This window comes from Pongo abelii, chromosome 12, assembly GCF_028885655.2.
Source record: "Pongo abelii isolate AG06213 chromosome 12, NHGRI_mPonAbe1-v2.0_pri, whole genome shotgun sequence".
In the NCBI taxonomy this organism is placed as follows: Eukaryota; Metazoa; Chordata; class Mammalia; order Primates; family Hominidae; genus Pongo; species Pongo abelii.
In genome coordinates this window covers 40225231-40245775 of record NC_071997.2, presented here as the reverse complement: position 1 = coordinate 40245775, position 20545 = coordinate 40225231, and the positions used below count along the sequence as shown (strand labels likewise).

The 20545-nt window shown below is 41.8% G+C and overlaps 2 pseudogenes; one reads left to right on the top strand and one right to left on the bottom strand.

The window, feature by feature from the left end:
* Nucleotides 1-2336: 2336 nt before the first annotated feature.
* On the bottom strand, nt 2337-8405 carry LOC100441740 (zinc finger protein 532-like; annotated as a pseudogene).
* A 4677-nt stretch (nt 8406-13082) lies between these two features.
* Nucleotides 13083-16416, top strand: LOC100940032 (serine/threonine-protein kinase PAK 2-like; annotated as a pseudogene).
* The last annotated feature ends 4129 nt before the right edge of the window (nt 16417-20545 follow it).

The window sequence follows — 20545 nt, the reverse complement described above, 5'->3', positions numbered from 1 at the left end:
AAAATGGCCATACTGCCCAAAGCAATCTCTAGATTTAACACTATTCCTATTAAATTACCAATGTTGTTTTTCACAGAATTAGGAAAAAAACTACTCTAAAATCCATATGGAATGAAAAAAAGAGCAGGAATCACCAAAGCAATCTTAAGCCAAAAAAAAAAAAAAAGAAAAAAGAAAAAAGCCAGAGACATCACACTATCCAACTTTAAACTATATTACAAGGCTACATAACCAAAACACTACAGTACTGGTACAAAAACAGATACATAGACCAGTGGGACAGAATAGAGAACCTAGAAATAAAGTCACACACCTACAACAAAGTGAACATCCATGAAACTGACAAAAATAAGCAATAGGGAAAGGACTCTCTATTCAATAAATAGTGCTGGGATAACTGCCTATCCATAGGGAGAATGAAACTGGCTCCTGTTCCCTGCTCTGTGTCTTCTGTTCCTAGAAGCCCAGTCTCTATGGCCCTGTGACCAGCAGGTATTGGGAGATCCATAGCTAAGACACCAGAACCTGCTGCAAGCCTAGAAATGGAACTGTTGACATTCAGGGATGTAGCCATAGAATTCTCTCCAGAGGGGTGGCAATGCCTGGGCACTGCACAGCAGGATTTGTATTAGAAGCCGATGTTAGAGAACTACAGAAACCTGGTCTCTCTGGCTTTGTGTTCTCATTTCACCCAAGATTATTGACCAGAGCAGGGCATAAAAGATCCATTCCAAAAAGCAGTACTAAGTAGATATGGAAAATACAGACATAAGAATTTACAATTAATGAAAGGCTGTAAGAGTGTGGATGAGGGTAAGATGCAGAAAGGAGGTTATAATGAACTTAGCCAATGATTTTCAACTACATAGAACAAAATATTTTTTTCAAATGTCCCACGTTTATTTACATATGAAATGTGTTTCATACAGTTATGATGGATGGAGTGTATAACACCTGACAGCAGCAAGACCTTTCAAGGAACCGAACATTGACTACAGTATATCATGCAAGTATCTATACACACATAAAAGAATTCCTTTTCTTAAAAAAAAAAAAAGTACAAAACATGTTCAGGGATAAATACAAGATATAAAATGCAAAAGAAAACACAAAACGAAACCAAAAAATATAACTCTCTCAGAGAATTATAAACGGAAGGGACAGAAGAGTACCTCTACTGCATTTTAGTAAAGCAGAACTACTGACGTTAAATATACCTCTTGAAATGACTGAACTAATCCCATGTGGCTCAGTGCTTAAGGTAACGGCCAATTGCAATACACAGCCGGCTGCATTGATGAGTCGGTGGTTGACATCATGCATCCCATCTCTAAGCACCAGAACGTTTGGCAGTAGCATCCAGAACAGGAAACGCCAACTCTTTTGACAGCAAAGGATTAAGTCAGCTGATTTTTTTTTCTATCAAGAGCCAGAGAAATACTTGATATTCTTAGTTGTGTTTCTATAATAGTTAATAAATTACATGACAAAAACCTGACTATATCGATCTATTGGTCTAACTACGTATTTGTAACTTTTATCATAGTCCAGCCCTTTTGTTACTTTTCCTCCTTGTGCTCTTAAAGCCAACCTTGCAGATCTGCCTAGAAAACCTGTCCCATTTTTTTTTCTTTAGAATAGCCTTCCCCATTCCTCAAAATGGAATTGAGGAAATCAGCATTCCTTATTAGATTCCTGGCTTCAGTTTTTATCCACGGCTGGGAAAGGAGCGACCTGCAAGGCTGCTTTAAACACCCTTCGGCGTGGCCTGAAGACAAAGGCACGCCCACACTGGAGTGCAGTTTTCTCAAACGTGTACTCACTCCCTCGGGCAGGCACATGGAGGAGGTGCTAAGACATTTAAAAGTTCCTAGTGTTTTTGAGACCCACAATTACTTCCAATTTATGTAGTGAATTCTAAAAATTAAAAACACTAAAAAAGGCATTATTTTAGCCTGTAATTAGTTAACCCATTCAAATTCGAAACATACAAAATGATTTATTTGAATTCAGGAACTGCCCCTGTTACTAAGAACTCTGTTTTAAATAAACAGTACAAAAAGAAAAATTCTAACCCAAAACAACTCAAAACGTTTTCCACTGAATACTGATACAAACATGTAACAAAGAGTATAAAAAGTTACTCATTTAAATATATACAAACTCTTTTAAACTCAAATTCTGTTTTAATACTTAATGAGGATATATACGTCAAGATGAAGAAGGAAGGCACGTTGAAAGAGAATATATTGCAACAGCCTAGACAGTACTGTTAACTCTATTATACTGCAAACTTTGTGTAACAAAAGTGTCATTTTTATTCCAATGTGGACAGGGATTTTCCTCATGGAGCGTCTGTGGCTATTTCTCATCTGAGCTCATCCTTTTGGATTTGATGAAGGCCATACCATGTGTCTGCATGTGAGTGTTTAAGGCAGCTTCAGTTTCAAAAGTTTTTGCGCACACTTTGCACTTTCTGTCTGACATGGCGCCATTGGGAGATTCGTCCTCGTGACTGGGTTTGTTCTCCTGTTGGTTATCTTCCCCAGCCCCGTTTTGCCTGGACACTGGCTGAGGTTCCTTTAACTTGTGTACGACAAAGAGGTGCCTGGACAGAGAGACGTGACATGTAGCAGAGGCCACACTCCCGGCACTGGTAGGAAGAACCATCCGATTTGTGCTGAGGGATGCGTTCATGGAACTGCAGCAGGTTTTCGGTGGTGAAGCCACACATGGTACACTTGTGAGCCTTAAAAACATTGATTTTCAGCTTTGGTTAAGTGATTGCTCCTCTGGGAGGCCTGAACTCCAGAAGCGGTTCTTTCAACTTCCACTTGGGACTGGGGACCTTGGGGTCTTCTTTTATTTCTGTTTCCTCCTCATTGGTGGCGTCTGTCATTTCTTTCAGGTCAGGGTCCTTGATGCCATGCGTCAGCTGGACATGCTTCTCCAGCATCAACCGTTTGGTAAAGGTACCTCTGGAGTCTGGGCAGTGTGAGCAGGCGTACACTTTCCTGATGACTTTGTGCTTGATCTGGTTGTGCCAGCACAGGCTGTGGGACGAGCTGAAAGGCTTGTCATGCTGGCGGCAGGGTTGTTTCTTCATTTGTTTCCCATGCTCCTTCCTCACGTGGGATATGTACACATCTCTCTGCAAGAACAGGTGGTCACACTCCCAACACGTCCACCCAGGACTGGCCACTTTCTCGGTTTCCATTGATTTTTTTCAAAGGAGATGGAGATTTCTTTTCCAATTTCTCTTTCCCGTTCATGGATTTGCTGTCCTCTTTGTTCTGATATGCTGAATTATAAGTTGCAGGCTTAATGCTCAAAGGCAAGTTTACACCCAAGTTAGCCCTGCAATACTTTTCAATGTCCCATGCATAGACTTGATATGGTCCATCATAAGTTGCTTCTGTGCATATTAAAAGAGAACAGTCTGGACATCTGAAAACAGACACCTTCTGGTTTTCAATGTGTTGGTCAAAGTGGCAATACAGCAAGGTTTGCAGGGTGAACACAATGTTGCACATGGAACACTTATATATTATTTTTGGTTCTCCTATCTTGATGCCAGGATGCTATGTGTAGGTGTGGGAATGTGTCATGCTCAGGACAGACTTAAACGTCATTGGACAAATAGGACACTTGTAGAAGACTTCACAGTGAGAACCTTGAATGCAAGACTTCAGAGCAGCCACATCAGAGTATACAACATTGCAATGTACACGTCGAAAACCAACTCTCCTTGTGTAGTGCAGACAGTTCTTGGTGACGTGGGTCTGGAAGTGCACCAACCTGCAGATGGCCCTGCACTCAGGGCAGATGTAGGGAGATTTGTGCTGATGGATTCTCTGCACTGGTTAGGAAGCAGCATCTGGCAGATAGTACAAGTCTTTTGTCCACTCATATGTGCAGCCTGCTGGAAATGTGTAGCCAGCGATGTCTTGTCCTGGAAGATTTCATTACACTCCGAACATTTTAGATTATGTCTACACAGTTTGGAGGGGTCTTCATCTAGAGGCATGGCTGTGATGATGGGAGTGCTTGAAGGAGCTGGTATGACTGTCCTAGTTATGCCAGACTGAATTTTTGTGACAGTGTGTATGTCAGCTCCCACAGGGCTCTGAAGAGTGGATTTTTCCTCTGATGAAGAAGAAGTATTGCTTGATGGAGAAACTATCATTTGACCTGCTGGGACTGGCTTTAAAATTGAGTAAGGAACATTGCATTACCACCCCTTTCTCCTTATGCCCACAGGCATGGGAAAGGAGGCTGCATTTGTTGTAAAAAATGAGGTTCTTTGTACAATGGTTGCATGTTACTTCGATGCACACACTCCGTCTGTCATAGTGCTGGGTCAGACTCTTTTCAAGTGCAAAGGAGTCCCTACACTCCAAGCACTTGTACCAAGGCATCAGTAATGTGATCCCTGCATTGGCAGCAGGACTGAGGTTTGGGATGTAAACAGGGACTGGATTGATACTGCTCAGCACCTTGTTGAAAGTTTCCACCACAGAACTCTGCAAGGACAACACCACCTGGACTTGAGACACCTTTTTGGGGGGTTGTGAGGCTGCTGCATTGATTATTGCCTTCTTTATTTGTTGCTGAGTTTTGGTTGACACTTGGCGGAGTTCAGAGGTGTCCTGGGCAACCTGAGACAGAAGGTTAAGGTTGGCAAGATGCACAGTCTTTGGCACAAGTTTGGCATTGGCCAGGCTGGATGCTGGCATCATGACAGTTTGCTGCTGGATGGCATAGGCGGCTTTAATGATGGTGCTGCTGGCACTCTGGACAGAGACAGCAGGTACGACCGTGGCTTTCACCACGGTGTGGTTAGCGAGCTTCAAATTAATGACTTGGGATCCTGCTGTCTTCACAGCAGACACTGGGAGGAAAGCAGTAGCCACAGGCTTGATTGTGACCTGTTTAGGGGTGGGCTGTGCAGAGGAAACTGCATTGGTCACCACCGCAGACTGGAGAGGTACCCTGGGGGGAGACGAAAGGGCGGCAGCTGATGCTGGAGACGACAGAAGGGATGTCACAGAGGCCATCACAGACGCCGTCTGCTCGAAAGGTTTCTTCCCAGAGTCAAGATCCACTTCTGGCAATACCCTGGTCACTGTTCTCTTGATTTCCCCAGAAGACGTCTTAGTGGTTTTTATGCGGATTTTGGGGATTGGTGGTGTGGACCCTGCGGGAGAAGACGGGGTTCCTTCGCTGCTGTTCTCACTTGAGATGTTTCTGGGACTATCCAGTTGCTTTAGGGATGGTTTTTTGGTCCCGTCGATGAGATTCTGGGATTCGGGAGACTTGTCGGTGGCTCTCGGACTGTCGTTTACTTCTTTTGGTAACGAGGAGGATTCCCTCGAATTGGCCACTTGTTCTTTGGAGGAGTCTGAAGCTGCCTTTTTAGTGCTGAGAGCTGCGATGGCAGCGATGCAGGACAAGAAGTTGGAGGACGACTTTGTCTTTGATGGCGCAATGCCGGGGAGGCCAAGAATTTCATATACAGTCAAACAAACTTCATAAGCAAAGGAGAAGATACTTTTCAGACAAGCAAATGTTAAGGGAATTTATTACCACCAGACCTGCCTTAAAAGAGGTCTTTAAGGGAGTGTTAAATATAGAAACAAGCCAGGCGCAGTGGCTCACGCCCGTAATCCCAGCACTTTGGGAGGCTGAGGCAGGTGGATCACTTGAGCCCAGGAGTTCAAAACCAGACTGGGCAACATGGTGAAACCCCGTCTCTACAAAAAATATAAAAATTAGCTAGGAATGGTGGTATGCACCTGTGGTCCCACCCACTCAGGAGACTAAAGCAGGAGGATGGCTTGAGCCCAGGAAGCAGAGGTTGCAGTGAGCCCAGATCATACCACTGCACTCTGCCTGGGCAGCAGAGTGAGATCCTGTCTCAAAATAAAATAAAATAAATATGAAAACAAAAGACCATTACCAGCCATCACAAAAACACACTTAAATACATAGACCATTAACACTATAAAGCAACTACAAAATCAAGTCTAGTCTGCATAATAACCAGCTAAAAAATATATATAAGGACAGGATCAATTCCACACATAGAATTATTAACTTTGAACGTAAATGGGCTAAATGCCCCAATTGAAACGCACAGAGTGGCAAGTTGAATAAAGAAGCGAGACCCACTTGGATGCAGTGGCTCATGTCTGTAATCCCAGCACTTTGGGAGACCAAGGTGGGCAGATTGCTTGAGCCCAGGTGTTCGAGACCAGCCTGGGCAACATGGGAAAACCTCGTCTCTATAAAAAATATAAAATTAGTGAGGCACGGTGGCATGCGCTTGTAGTCCCAGCTACTCCAGAAGTTGAAGTGTAAAGATCACCTGAACTCAGGAGATTGAGGCTGCAGTAAGCCATAATTGTGCCACTGCATTCCAGCATGGGTGAAACAGACAGATCAATCTCAAAAAATTAAAAAAAAGAAACAAACAAACAAACAAGACCCAACTGTATGCCATCTTCAAGAGGCCCATCTCACACATGCAATGACACAGATAGGCTCAAAGTAATGGGATGGAGGAAAATCTACCAAGTAAACAGAAAACAAAAACAAAGCCAACAAACAAAAAAATAGCAGGGGCTGCTATTCTAATTTCAGACAAAACAGACTTTAAGTCAACAACAATCAAAAAATACAAAGAAGGGCATTACATAATGGTAAAGTGTTCAATTCAACAAGAAGACTTAACTCTTCTAAATATATACGCATCCAACACAAGAAATATGTGTGCACCCAGGGAGCACCCAGATTCATAAAAACAAGTTCTTAGAGACCTGTGAGGAGACTTAAATTTCCACGCAATCATAGTGGGAGACTTCAACACTCCACTGACAGTATTAGACAGATCATCAAGGCAGAAAACTAAAAAATATATGTGGGACCTGAACTCAATACTTGACCAAATGGAACTAACAGACATCTACAGAATTCTCCACCCCAAAACAACAGAATATATATTCTTCTCATCACCACATGGTGCATACTCTAAAACCGACCACATAATCAGACAAAAAACAATTCTCAACAAATTTTTAAAAATTGAAATCATACCAATTACACTCTCAAACCACAGCACAATAAAAATAGAAGTGAATACTAAGAAGACTGCTCAAAACCATAAAATTACATGGAAATTGAACAACCTGCTCTTGAATGACTGCTAGGTAAATAATGAAATTAAGGCAGAAATAAAGCTTCAAAACCAAAGAAAAAAAAGATAAGACATACCAGAATCTCTGTGACACAGCTAAAGCAGTGTTAAGAGGAAAGTTTATAGCATTAAATGCTCACGTCAAAAAGTTAGAAAGATCTCCAATTAACAACATAGCATCACACCTAGAAGAACTAGAAAAACAAGATCAAACCAACCCTAAAACTAGAAGAAGACAAGAAATAACTGAAATCAGAGCTGAACTGAAATAAAATGATGCATGAAAAAACATACAAAAGATCAATAAAGCCAGAAGTTTTTTTTAAAGACTAGATAAGATAGATAGAACACTAACTAGACTAACAGCAGAAGAGAGAAAATCCAAATAAACACAATCAAAATTGACAAAGGAGACATTATCAATGACCCTACAGAAATACAAAAATCTCTGAGACCATTATGAACACCTCTAGGCACACAAACTAGAAAACCTACAAAATGTGGAAAAATTCCTGAAAACACAACTGCCCAAAATTGAACCAGGAAGAAACTGAAACCCTGAACAGACTAATAATGACTTCTGAAATTGAATCAGTAATAAAATAATTTCCATCTAATTTTATGATTTTGAGCAAGAAAAAGCCCAGGATCAGATGAATTCACAGCCAAATTCTACCAGACGTATAAAGAAGAGCTGCTACCATCCCTACTTGAAACTATTCCAAACAATTGAGGACCAGAGACTCCTCACTAACTCATTCTATGAGGCAAGCATCATTCTGATACCAAAGCCTGGCAGAGACACATAGGCCAATATCCTTGATGAACACAGATGCAAAAATCCTCAACAAAATACTAGCAAACTGAATCTACCAGCACATCAAAAAGCTAATCCATCATAATCAAGCAGGGTTTATCCCTGGGATGCAAGGTTGGTTCAACATATGCAAATCAATAAATGTGACTTATCACATAAACAGAACTAAAAACAAAAACCACATGATCATCTCAATAGATGCAAAAAAGATTTTTGATAAAATTCAACATCTGTTTATGTTAAAAACCCTTAATAAACTAGGTATTGAAGGAACATACCTCAAAATAATAAGAGCCATGTATGACAAACCCACAGCCAACATCACACTGAACAGGCAGAAGCTGGGATCATTCCCCTTGAGAACTGGAACAAGACAAGGATACCCACTGCCATCACTCCTATTTAACACAGTACTAGAAATCCTAGCCAGGACAATCAGGCAAGAGAAGGAAGTAAAGGCATCCAAATAGGAAGACAGGAAGTCAAACTATCTCTGTTTGCAGATAACATGATTTTATACCTAGAAAACCCCATAGTCTCTGCCTAAAAGCTCCCAGATCTAATAAACAACTTCAGCAAAGTTTCAGGATACAAAATCAAGGTACACAAATCAGCAGTATTTCTATACATCAACAATATCCAAGCTGAGTGCCAAATCAAGAATGCAATTTAATTCACAATAGACACACACACACACACAAATACCAAGGAATAAAGGGAACCCCAGAGGTGAAAGATCTCTACAACAAGAAAACAAGAATTACAAAGCACTGCTGAAAGAAATCAGAGCTGACCCAAACAAATGGAAAAACATTCCATGCTCAAGGATAGGAAGAATCAATATTGTTAAAATTGCCATATACTATCAAAAGCAATCTCCAGATTCAATGTTATTCCTATCAAACTACCAATGTCATTTTTCACAGAATTAGAAAAAAAAACCTATTCTAAAATTTATAAGGAACTAAAAAAGAGCACAAATCACCAAAGCAATCCTAAGCAAAAAGAACAAAGTGGGAGGCATCACACTACCTCACTTCAAACTATGCTACAAGGCTACAGTAACCAAAACAGCATGGTATTGGTACAAAAACAGACACATAGACCATTAGAACAGGATAAAGAACCCAGAAATAAAGCCACACATCTACAACTAACTGATCTTTGGCAAAGGTGACAAAAATAAGCAATAGGAAAAGGACTTCCTATTCAATAAATGATTCCAGGATAACTGGCTATCTAGATGCCAGAATGAAACTGGACCCCTACTTATCACCATAAACAAAAATTAACTCAAGAGGGATTAAAGACTTAAATGTAAGACCTCGAACTATAAAAACTCCCAGCACTTTGGGAGGCCACGGCAGGTGGATCACCTGAGCTAAGGAGTTCAAGACCAGCCTGGGCAACATGGTGAAACCCCGTGTTTACCAAAAAAAATATGAAGAATTAGCTGGGCATGGTGGCACACATGCCTGTGGTCCCAGCTATTCAGAAGGCTGAGGTGGGAAGATTGTTTGAGCCTGGGAGGTGGAGATTGCAGTGAGTCAAAATATCATCACCACACTCCAGCATAAGGGACAGAATGAGACCCCTCTCAAAAAAGAAAAAAATTCTGGAACTAGAGTGTTAGGAATGTCCTAAATGTCACCGAATGATACACTTTAAAGTGCTTAATCTTACGTAAATTTTTCCTCAATTTAGAAACTTTTTCAAATTCTTGAAAAAAATAACTATGTAACATATATAAATATACACATAAACATACTATATATAGTATAAACATTTATAGCATACATATGTAATCTCTCTGCCATTTTGGGCTACCTTACAAATAAGGCAGAAACAACACATAAAAATGAAATATACATATATATACATATACACACACACATAAATATGCATATTTATAAATTTAGAAATATAGAACATAGGTGACTATTCAAGGAAACATATATATTTACGAGCATATAAATATATAGGTAACACACATAAATATATTTAATATAAAAATTTACACATATATATGTAGCACTCTGCCACTCTGGCATACTTCACTCACACAGGGTAGAAGCAAACATATATACTCACATACATGTGTATGCACACACATAGGTACGTTTTTATATATGTACATACAACTACTTATATTTATTAATATATATAGAAATACATAAAAAGAGTAAATATATACATAAGGCTATTGTTAAATTGAATTATCTTTGTCCTAAAGCTGCCTCCATACTTATTTTAAGTCTGGCCTAATGAGTTCTGTATACATAGCTAGTTGTAACCTAACTTAATGTGTAAAAATAACTGTAACTTAATCCAAGACTATAGTCTTATAACATGTAACTATGTCTCAGCCAATGAAAACAGCTGAGCCTTCAGCCAATCAGAGGCTGAAAGCTGCCAAAACATGACTATATAAGGTAAATGCCAACAGCAGCCAATCAGGCTGTTTCCGTGCACTTCTTTTTCTCTAGCTGTAAATATAACCTGCACATATGGTGGCATGGAGTGTTCTGAGCCATTTTTGGTGCAAACTGATGCCTGATTCCTAAATTGTTTCTTTGCTCAAATAAACTCTGCTAAATTTAATGTATGTAAAGGGTTTTTTTTTAACAGATTAGTGTAGGAAATGCAATCTGAAGTAGAACTTCCATCAAACCCCAGAAGCATGGAGTGTTCAAGCACAGCGACCCACCAGGCCCATTGTGCACACAGATCTCTCACAGCAGCAGGGGTCCTGGGCAAGTTCTCTCTCAAATTTTGAAGCTCCAAGAATTTGTGTTTTGAGCTATGCATTTGTTTAAGCAAATTTTTTTATCCAGACTGGGTTTCGAAGTTGATTCTGAAATAATAAATAAAAGCTAAGTAAGATCTTTAAACTAAATGTTATAATTTTGTCTTTTGAGAGTTCTAGCAAGCTGAATGGGATCCACCTCCCAAGACCCCTTGAGGAAAGCAGGAAAGACACTGCTGTCCCCTTTGCCCTCCTTCTGAGGCTGTACATTCCTCTTAGGCCAGACTCTGTTCTTTTTGCATTGAACCTTGATCCTTTTGGGTTTCGAATCCAGGGTTTTGTGCTGTGAGTGGGCAAATAACCTTGGGGTGGGTGCCAATGGCCAGTTTGTGCTGTGAGATGATATATGGCCTTTTGAGGTTTAGGTAGCTGATGAGTCATTAGCAAAAACTTGACTGAGTCCAGCGTCAAATTGGATTTGATTGTGAACTGTATTGGATCGAGGTAAGAGGCCACTCAGTCTGATGATCAGTTGGAAACTGGACTGGGTTCAGTAGATAGATAAGTTTGGCCTCCCTCACGATAACTTAGAGTTACAGTGGTGACAGTGGGGAAACCCTTACAAAGGTAAATAGGTGCATGTCTTCCCAGTTACAACAACTGCAGGGATTGAGAGTACTTGTACTTGTGCATGCAAACTAAACACCCCTGTGCCCTAAGATGTCTGCCTTTTTTGCAAATAGCAGGCCACTGGAAAAAGAATTGTCCACTTTTACAGCAGCCATCTCATGGGTCATCCCTTTGGCCTGGACTGTTTCCCCACTAAGGGAAGCCCCCAAAGGCATCACTCTTGAGACAACTATCGACTAATCTAATTAGCCCTCCCTGTTTTTTCTCTCTCTCTCTTTGATCCTGCTTCTCCCATGGGAACCTCTCAGTTGACTGAAACCACTCTTTTCAAGCCCTTGCTGCCACTTCTTTCTTATTGTCATGAACTTTGCTATGTTCCCAAAGTCTTACTTAGTGAAAATAAGCCTTTCTGACTTAATTTCCTTGTTGAGAAGGGTGGCCAGTAGCCAGGCTAGTGATGGAATTAATTAAATATGCCACCGAATTAATTCCTACAGTGTTAAAAGAGAAGCACTAACAACGTCAGTGACCATGTAACATGGATTTAAGCTACAAGTCATAGAACTGTGATAAGAAGCCTCAGCGCTGTAAAACAGAGGGTGGAGGAGAGCATTTCCTCTCTCAAATGAGCTTTGCCAGGTATACTTCTTGAAGAATAGGAAGTTGAAGTGTTCAGGACTTTTATATCTATTCTACTTTGGCTTAGTTTAAATGATTCTTAGTTTATTAGCCTAGAAATGGCCAAGAAAACTTAAGGCTCAATAATTAGTTATAAATATGAAATATCCCCAGTTTTTAAGATAAAAACAACTTATAAATGTATTTGTAAAAATTACGTATATTTTTACAGAACATGTATTTCTTTAAAACAGAGGGAGGGGAGTCTCTCATTTATATTAGTTTTCTTCATACCCTTTTGAACTTTGCAATTTCTATGTTTAGGAACCTATTTCTTACAGTTTTTCTATGCTAAACTCTGTCCTGGTCAGTTCTAGAGTGTATGAAGAACCAAATGATGTAATTGTATGTGACCTGGCTGTAGTGGAACAAATTTGACTCTTAAGTATGCAGGCTCTAATTTTCCTGTCTGGTTTTGTTAAGTATTCCTTAGATAGGTTTTTTCTTTGAAAATCTAGGATTGAGAGGTTGATGAATGAAAATTAATCCTTTCACTTTGTTGTATATAGGTTTGCAATAATTAGGTCAGAGGAGAGTTTTAAGGTCATGAAGGGGGCTGATGACTTACAAATAATGGGCTCTGATTGGGCAACTACTCATCTGAGTTTCTTCCATTTGACCTAATTAAGCTTGTGAAATTTACACTAAGCCACGAGCTCATCTTTAAAAAGCTTTTACTAAAAGATTTTCAGCTGTTCCAAATTGGACTTATTAGTGGAATGTGTTTTAAAGGATCATATCAGATGAATGAAAGGTATTTGATCCTTTATTTCCTAAATAATTAAATGATGGTTTGGAAAAATAGGCTAGAGTCTAACCACAGTGCTATTATTAGGCTTTCTTGTTAAACATAGGTCTGAGCCTAAGTATGTCAATACAACAAATACTTACTGTTTCGTTTCTATTAATGAGAAAAAAAAAAACAGGTCTTTCTGGCATAAGGATGATTTTCATCTGGTTATTTTGAAACATTTTTGTAAAAGAAATTTACATCTATGAAGAAAATTTTTCAAACAGAAAAAGAAGACTAAGATGACAGATGAAGAGATTATGGAGAAATTAAGAACTATTGTGAGCATGGGTGACCCTAAGAAAAAATATACAAGATACGAAAAAAAATCGGACAAGGGGCTTCTGGTACAGTTTTCACTGCTACTGACCTTGCATTGGGACAGGAGGTTGCTATCAAACAAATTAATTTACAGAAACAGCCAAAGAAGGAATTGATCATTAATGAGATTCTGGTGATGAAAGAATTAAAAAATCCCAACATAGTTAACTTCTTGGACAGTTACCTGGTAGGAGATGAATTGTTTGTGGTCATGGAATACCTTGCTGGGGGGTCACTCACTGATGTGGTAACAGAAACCTGCATGGATGAAGCACAGATTGCCGCTGTATGCAGAGAGTGTTTACAGGCATTGGAGTTTTTACATGCTAATCAAGTGATCCACAGAGACATCAAAATGACAATGTACTTTTGGGAATGGGAGGATCGGTTAAGCTCACTGATTTTGGTTTCTGTGCCCAGATCACCCCTGAGCAGAGCAAACGTAGTACCATGGTCGGAACGCCATACTGGATGGCACCAGAGGTGGTTACACGGAAAGCTTTTGGCCCTAAAGTCGACATATGGTCTCTGGGTATCATGGCTATTGAGACGGTAGAAGGAGAGCCTCCATACCTCAATGAAAATCCCTTGAGGCAACTATTGGAACCCCAGAACTTCAGAATCCAGAGAAACTTTCCCCAATATTTCAGGATTCCTTAAATCGATGTTTGGAAATGGATGTGGAAAAAAGGGGTTCAGCCAAAGAATTATTACAGCATCCTTTCCTGAAACTGGCCAAACTGTTATCTAGCTTGACACCACTGATCATGGCAGCTAAAGAAGCAATGAAGAGTAACCGTTAACATCACTGCTGTGGCCTCATACTCTTTTTTCCATTTTCTACAAGAAGCCTTTTAGTATATCAAAATTATTACTCTTTTTGGGGTTTAAAGAAATGGTCTGCATAACCTGAATGAAAGAAGCAAATGACTATTCTCTGAAGACAACCAAGAGAAAATTGCAAAAAGAAAAGTATGACTTTTATATGAACCCCTTCTTTAGGGTCCAAAAGGAATTGTGGACTGAATCACTAGCCTTAGGTCTTTCAGCAAACAGCCTATCAGGGCCATTTATCATGTGTGAGATTTGCATTTTACTTTGCTGACTTTGTTGTAATAGATCCCATTCATTGTCCCCTTTGGGGTATTTCCAATACTTGAATGGCAGATTGGAGTTTTTCAGAGTATGTGTTTCATCTGCTAGTCTTTCTCTCCTTCATAGCTTTCCTTTTCCTGGACTTGCTCCTTTTGAGTTGCTTTTGTGTTTCTCACGCCTAGGCAAGTGTAATAGAAATTATGTAGCTCCTTATGTTGGCAAAGGAGCTCTATATAGTTTCACTTTGTATAAAAGTTAGGACCAGCTGTTGTTACATGTAATATTTTAGTTCAGAACTTGACCTGAAGGAAGGGAAGAAAAGTATGTGATTTTTACCTTTTTTAACAAATATGAAAAAGTCAGTTTTAGAAATTTCGTGGTAGTAAGTTTGGCATTTGTTACATGTATAGAGGGAAGACTAATAATCTCTATTTATAACTAAATCATTGAGATAGAAAAAGATTCCCATTGACAGTAGACTTCTTCCCATTTTGTCTTCCCTTCTGCCTGTTTCCCCTTCAGGTTTGGCTCTAGGAACCAAAGTGATTTGTTCTTGTTCTAACCTGGGCTTTATGACTTTGGTTAGTGCCACTACCTTCCTCTTCCCTCCTTTCCCCCTTCAATTTGGAAATAAATTTCTGTATATGTTGCACTTTTAGGTTTAGGTTTGTTCTTTTTGTTTTTCATTAATCCTCCCTCACCTCACAGATACCCCCTCCCATGGCAAATAATATAATAACCAGTGAATTTTCAGGAATTTAAAAATTAGCTTTTTTCCACTTAAAGGAGAAAAATATTTGGGACTAGCAGCAGAGGCAGAGTGAGAGACGTGAACCTTGGTGAGCTCTGATATAGTGAGAAGAGATTATACTCATGAAAGAAAATGTTAGTGTTACAGAGAAGCAGCTGATAGCAAATCAACCGTAGAGACTTGGCGGCGGCGGCATTGCCCCAGGTCGTCAGCAGTGTGGTATTATCTATGAGAACTTGAGCGACAGAGTATATCTTGGTGAATTAATAGATCATTTGAGATGTTGAGTTACTTTAGTTTTGTTTTTTTTTTTTCAAATAAGTAGAGACTATTAATGTAAAAAACGAGAAAGGAAAATGAGATATGTGTGTTGATAGCAATAATTTGTTTCTTTTAAAGATTCTAAAAGGTCTGAGACCTGTAGCATTAATTATTTGAGTGCCTTCCCTTATCCCCTCCCCTCCCTTTCTCTTTTTTCCTCTCCTCTCCTTCTCCTTTATTCATTGTTTTGCTTTTGGAGTAGGTGTTGTTCAAGTATCTGTGGTTTGGTTCTGGCATTTTGTTCCCACCATCCCCTTCCCCCATTAACTTCCCCACTGCTTGCCATCCTGCAGTAGTATAAATCATGAATAGAAAATAATTTTGCTGTTGTAGTATACATTGGGGAAACTAGCAGGTTTTATTTCCATTATTTTATTTCCACTATATCTATGATAAGATGCAATTATAAGGAGAGAAGTCACTGTTTTTTATTGATAAGGCAAGGTTTTCAGAAAAATGAGTAAAATAATTAATGAAACATATTTAGAGCACTTAATGGTCTCTGTTTTCAATATAATTCTTGATTTCATTTTTCTCTGGAATATATTGGCCTTGTACAGCTATTACTGAATTATAGAAACTGGTTTATTTCTGGCAGAAAGCTGCAGTGCCACCTGAGTTCCAAATTTTACCATTCTTTGTAAACAGTTGGATGGATTATGATAAAGAAGATGCTACCAATGAAACAGAAAACCAACGAGATGAGAAGACTGTGATCCTCATGCGCTCAGAGGCACTTCCCTCCTAAGTCAAAGATCATCCTCACTAACTATGTGCCAAGGCCTCGCTTCAGGCTTGTGACTCAACAAAGGGCTTTTCCATTGATAGAAGCAGTTTGGGAATTGTAGTTATGACTTCTTCGATAGTTACCTGCATGTCCATTGCTGGCAACCGACTTGTCATTAAAACCTGGCTCTTTGGTTAAGGGAGCTACACTGTGGTTTATTCTTAAGTTACATGGATAAACTAACCTGTAACAGAAATATACTTTGGTTAATTTTGAAATGTGTCATTTTTAAACAATCTTAAAAGTAATACAGAATTGTGATTTATTAATTTTAAATTAAAACATTCAGAACTTGTTGAAAGAAAAATTTTTAAAAAAAGAAAATTTTTATTTGTAAGGAGGGGTATGTCTCTGTGCACTGAAAGAGGAAGGACTAAATTACTGGGAAGTCTTATGATAAAGAAGCTATTGGCTTAAATCAGTAAAGCAAGCCTTCCCTTGGTTTAAGGTGTTTTTCCTGGCCATCCTGTCTTGACTAGAACTTTACCTACACCCTCCTTTTTGGTTTAGGCAAATGATAGTATCTAAACCTGAAGTCTCAGCTCTGTGCCTTTGAGAAATAAATGTTCTAGCATGTCTTCTCTGGAACCTGATAACTATCTATCTCTTTAAAATGCAAGTCTAGGGAGATGACTCATCAGAAAAAGAAGAAAAAAGAGGTATTTGGAAATTGTGCAAATTAAAGCAGCCCCTGATGCCAAAGTCTACACATTCCTGAGTAAGTCAGTTCTGGCCAGTTCTAGCTGGATCAAGAGAGCCCTGCTGGGCAGGCCTGGCAGACACCTGAGGAGCCAGGTGCCTGAAACTTCCTCCACCTGCCTGAGGAGCGCCAAAGCCCAGGCTGGCTGGACAACCCCTTCTGGCTGCCTAAGCAGGTGGCAGAGGAAGGAAACAAGGTCAGAGGCAGAGTGTTGAACCCTGCCTCCCAGGTGGGTGGAAGATGCCTATTGCCAAACTAGGGCCCAGCTTGCCGGGTGAGGTGGGTGAACTGGTGATCCCCCGAGAGAGTAGACGTCAGAACTACATGGTCCCGGACTTCACCTCGGCCAGCGAAGGAGAGAGAGGGTTAATGTTAACTGCACAAGGCCCACTCTAGCCTTAAATTCTGTAATGCAAACCCTTCCCTTGGAGACAAAACAAACATGACAAGGAATTCTGAGGTCAGGGGACAAGAACCACAGGTTCCCTAGTGGGAGATTGAGGAGGCAGTGTCCTTTCTGCCCTTGGTTTACTGGCTAAGAACCTTCCTCAGCCTGACCTTTCCACATTGCACTTTCAGCTCTGTTTGCAATTTTCCTCCTTCAGTGCTGAGGGAATCCCAGTGTTTGATCCTGAAATCTATAGGTTCCTAATGGGTGGTTAAAAAAAACCTCAGTGAGAGAAGCAGAAAATGTTTCCTCTTCCTGAAAAACTGTAGAAAGGCAGGCACCATTCTGGGTGAGGACATGGTCCTTGCAAATGTCTTTTTTATTTTATTTATTTATTTTTTTTTGAGATGAAGTTTTGCTCTTGTTGCCCAGACTGGAGTGCAGTAGTGCGATCTCTGCTCACTGCAACCTCCGCCTCCCGGGTTCAAGCAATTCTCCTACCTCAGCCCCCTGAGTAGCTGGAATTACAGGCACCTGCCACCACACCTGGCTAATTTTTTGTATTTTTAGTAGAGATGGGGTTTTGCCATGTTGGCCATGTTGGTCTCGAACTCCTGACCTCAAGTGAGCCACCCGCTTCTGCCTCCCAAAGTGCTGGGATTACAGGAGTGAGCCACCGCGTCCAGCCTGCAAATGTCTTTAAAGACAGCGTGTTTCAGAGGCTGTGACAGTGCCCTGTGAATGTGCCAAATCTCGCAGTCCTGGGAGCTCTGAGGGGCAGGCCCAGCTCCTTGCCAGGCTGATGGTACTGAAACCCTGCTCTCTAAGACATAACCTGATGGCCCTGCAAGATTTCTTAATCGACTGTGGACTGTGAGAGTCTGCATCTCATTTGAATTAAGACAGGAAAAGAAAGAACAAAAGAGCAACTCCCAGGTTATAGAGAAACTGGATTTTAGTACAATATTCAAGTGCAGCATTGAATAATAACAAATCTTTCCCCTCCCAAACGGTAAACACTTGCACTGCCTATTATACAAAAGTTCAACCACCCCTCTGTTCCCCCCATATCTCCTCCCCAGTGACCCCCCGTCATGTGGCCTCATGAGCCTGGCCAGTGGTGAATGGCACTTTCAGGGGCATGAGACTCCACATGAGTGGGACTCAGCTGGGACCCCTCTCCACGTGGGAGCTGGAGAAGCCGCCCTAGAACCAGCTCAAAGTGTCTGTGATGTCCCTGCTGCTGAGGTAGGGGCTGCCTCTGAGCTGGTCTCGGGGTATGAGCTGCTGCTGGTAGTGGGCTCTGCCCTGAGGGCCTGGTGGCTGGTCAGAAGGGCAGGCACACATGGGTGCCTCCCCAGGGACCCAGGCCACCTCCCCACCACAGCCTTGCAGTGTGTGCTCCAGGCATGTGCTGAGTGCCTGGTCAATCAATAGTGCCCCATTGATCCCAGTCTCCAGAGAGATCATTTAGCGTCACTCCACAGAGGGGGAATCTGAGGCCCAGAGAAGTAAGGTGACTCTCCCCAGTCACAGGCTGGTCAGCAGTAGGATGGGAGGCTAGTCCCTTGCTCTCTGACTCCCTGAGCCCACCCATAGCCCAAGACAGCCAACCTCTGCCCGCCCTGGTTCAGGCCCCGACTGGCCCCTGTGGTGGGTGATGTCTATCTTCCTGGCCTTTGTGCTCCCAGCCAACTGGGATGGAGCCTCCAGCTGGCATGACAGGTTGTAGCTACGGACAGAAGAGTGGCTGTGAGGCTGCCGGGAATCTCACCAGGGCCCCCTCCCAGGGCCTGTCCAGAGTGAGGTCTGGGTACCCCAGGCATTGCCAGACCACAGGATCTGATGTTGACCAAGAGGCCATGGCCACAGGCTTTCTGGGGCTGGCCCCCAGGAAGAGTTCAATCCTACTGTCCCAATTCCTGCCCTGGCCTTACCTCTCAGTCTCACCGAGCCGCTTCATGGTCCCAAACCAGGACCCAAAGTGCTGCTTGGGCTCAAGGTTGTAATTATTTGCAGCCAACTGGAGCAGCGGACCTCCTTGCTTACTTTGAATTCCTGGGTCCAGAGGAAAAAAACTGGGTGGTGACAGGGACTGGACAGGGATGCCACAGGGGCCCTGTGGGGGTGTTAGATGGGGTGGTGGCCAGTCTTTGCTCATAGGGGACCCCCTCCTCCTCTCCAGTCCTGTCCCCACCTGTTCTCAGAGCTGGCTCAAACAGCAGCTCCTCCAGGAAGGTGTCCTTGGTTTCAACCTGGTACTCCCACCTGCAGGTCTTCCTGGAGTGTCTCCTCTTTCTCTCTGTATCCCCATAAATCTAAGATGAGGGGGATGGATCTGCCCACCGCTACTCACCTTATGACTCTTGTGAGGTTGACCAGTCTCCCCTGGAAGGTCAACAGCCGAAGTCCATCAGAAAGGGTCCTCTGGCCCAGAGCCAGCCCCTGCCCACCCCTGTCATGCTGCACCCAGGGTGCAAGACCCAGATCAGGTCTGGGTGACAGGAGGGGGATAGAGGGACTGAAGCTCAGGGGCCTTCTAGCCTAACTTGTCTGGAGACAGATGGGGAAACTGAGACCCCAAGCAGGGAGGTATGGCTCCGAGAGATTATTCTCATTAACCTGGAACATTTTTGCAAGCTGTTAGGTATAGGAGGTCTGTCACAGGTAAGAGAAATGCTTTTTGAGAGCATGAGAGACAGCAGGGTTGTGACAATATTGAAGCACCACTGTGTAGATTCACCAATTGCCACCACCGGAAGCTGCCTGAGAGCAATTGCAGATGCACAGCCCTCCCCTGCAACCCCTGGACCTCCCCATGGTCTGGCACCTAAAGGGTTATGCCTCATGGCAGGAATCAGGGCCCTCAGGATGCCCTGCCCACTCCAAGGTCTGCCTCTGCTCTGATTGGTCACTGACATTCAGATTGTCACCCAAATATAAAGACGTTAGCAGAAAGACTCATTCAATACAAGTGGACTCAGACATAGATAGGAATTGGGTTGCAAAAAGCCCCTTTTGTTTCTTTTATTTTGGAAAAAAATTTTATTGTGAAAATTCACATATATATAGAAAAAAATTCAATCAATGCAAAAGGATAGACAATGAACAAATGAATTCCCCTTCCACTCCAGATCCCCACCCCAGATCCAGACCTCCTGAGCCCACTTCCCCCATCTCATCACAGATCCAGACCTCCTGAGCCCACTTTCCCCATCTCATCACAGATCCAGACCTCCTGAGCGCACTTCCCCCATCTCATCACAGATCCAGACCTCCTGAGCCCACTTTCCCCATCTCATCACAGATCCAGACCTCCTGAGCCC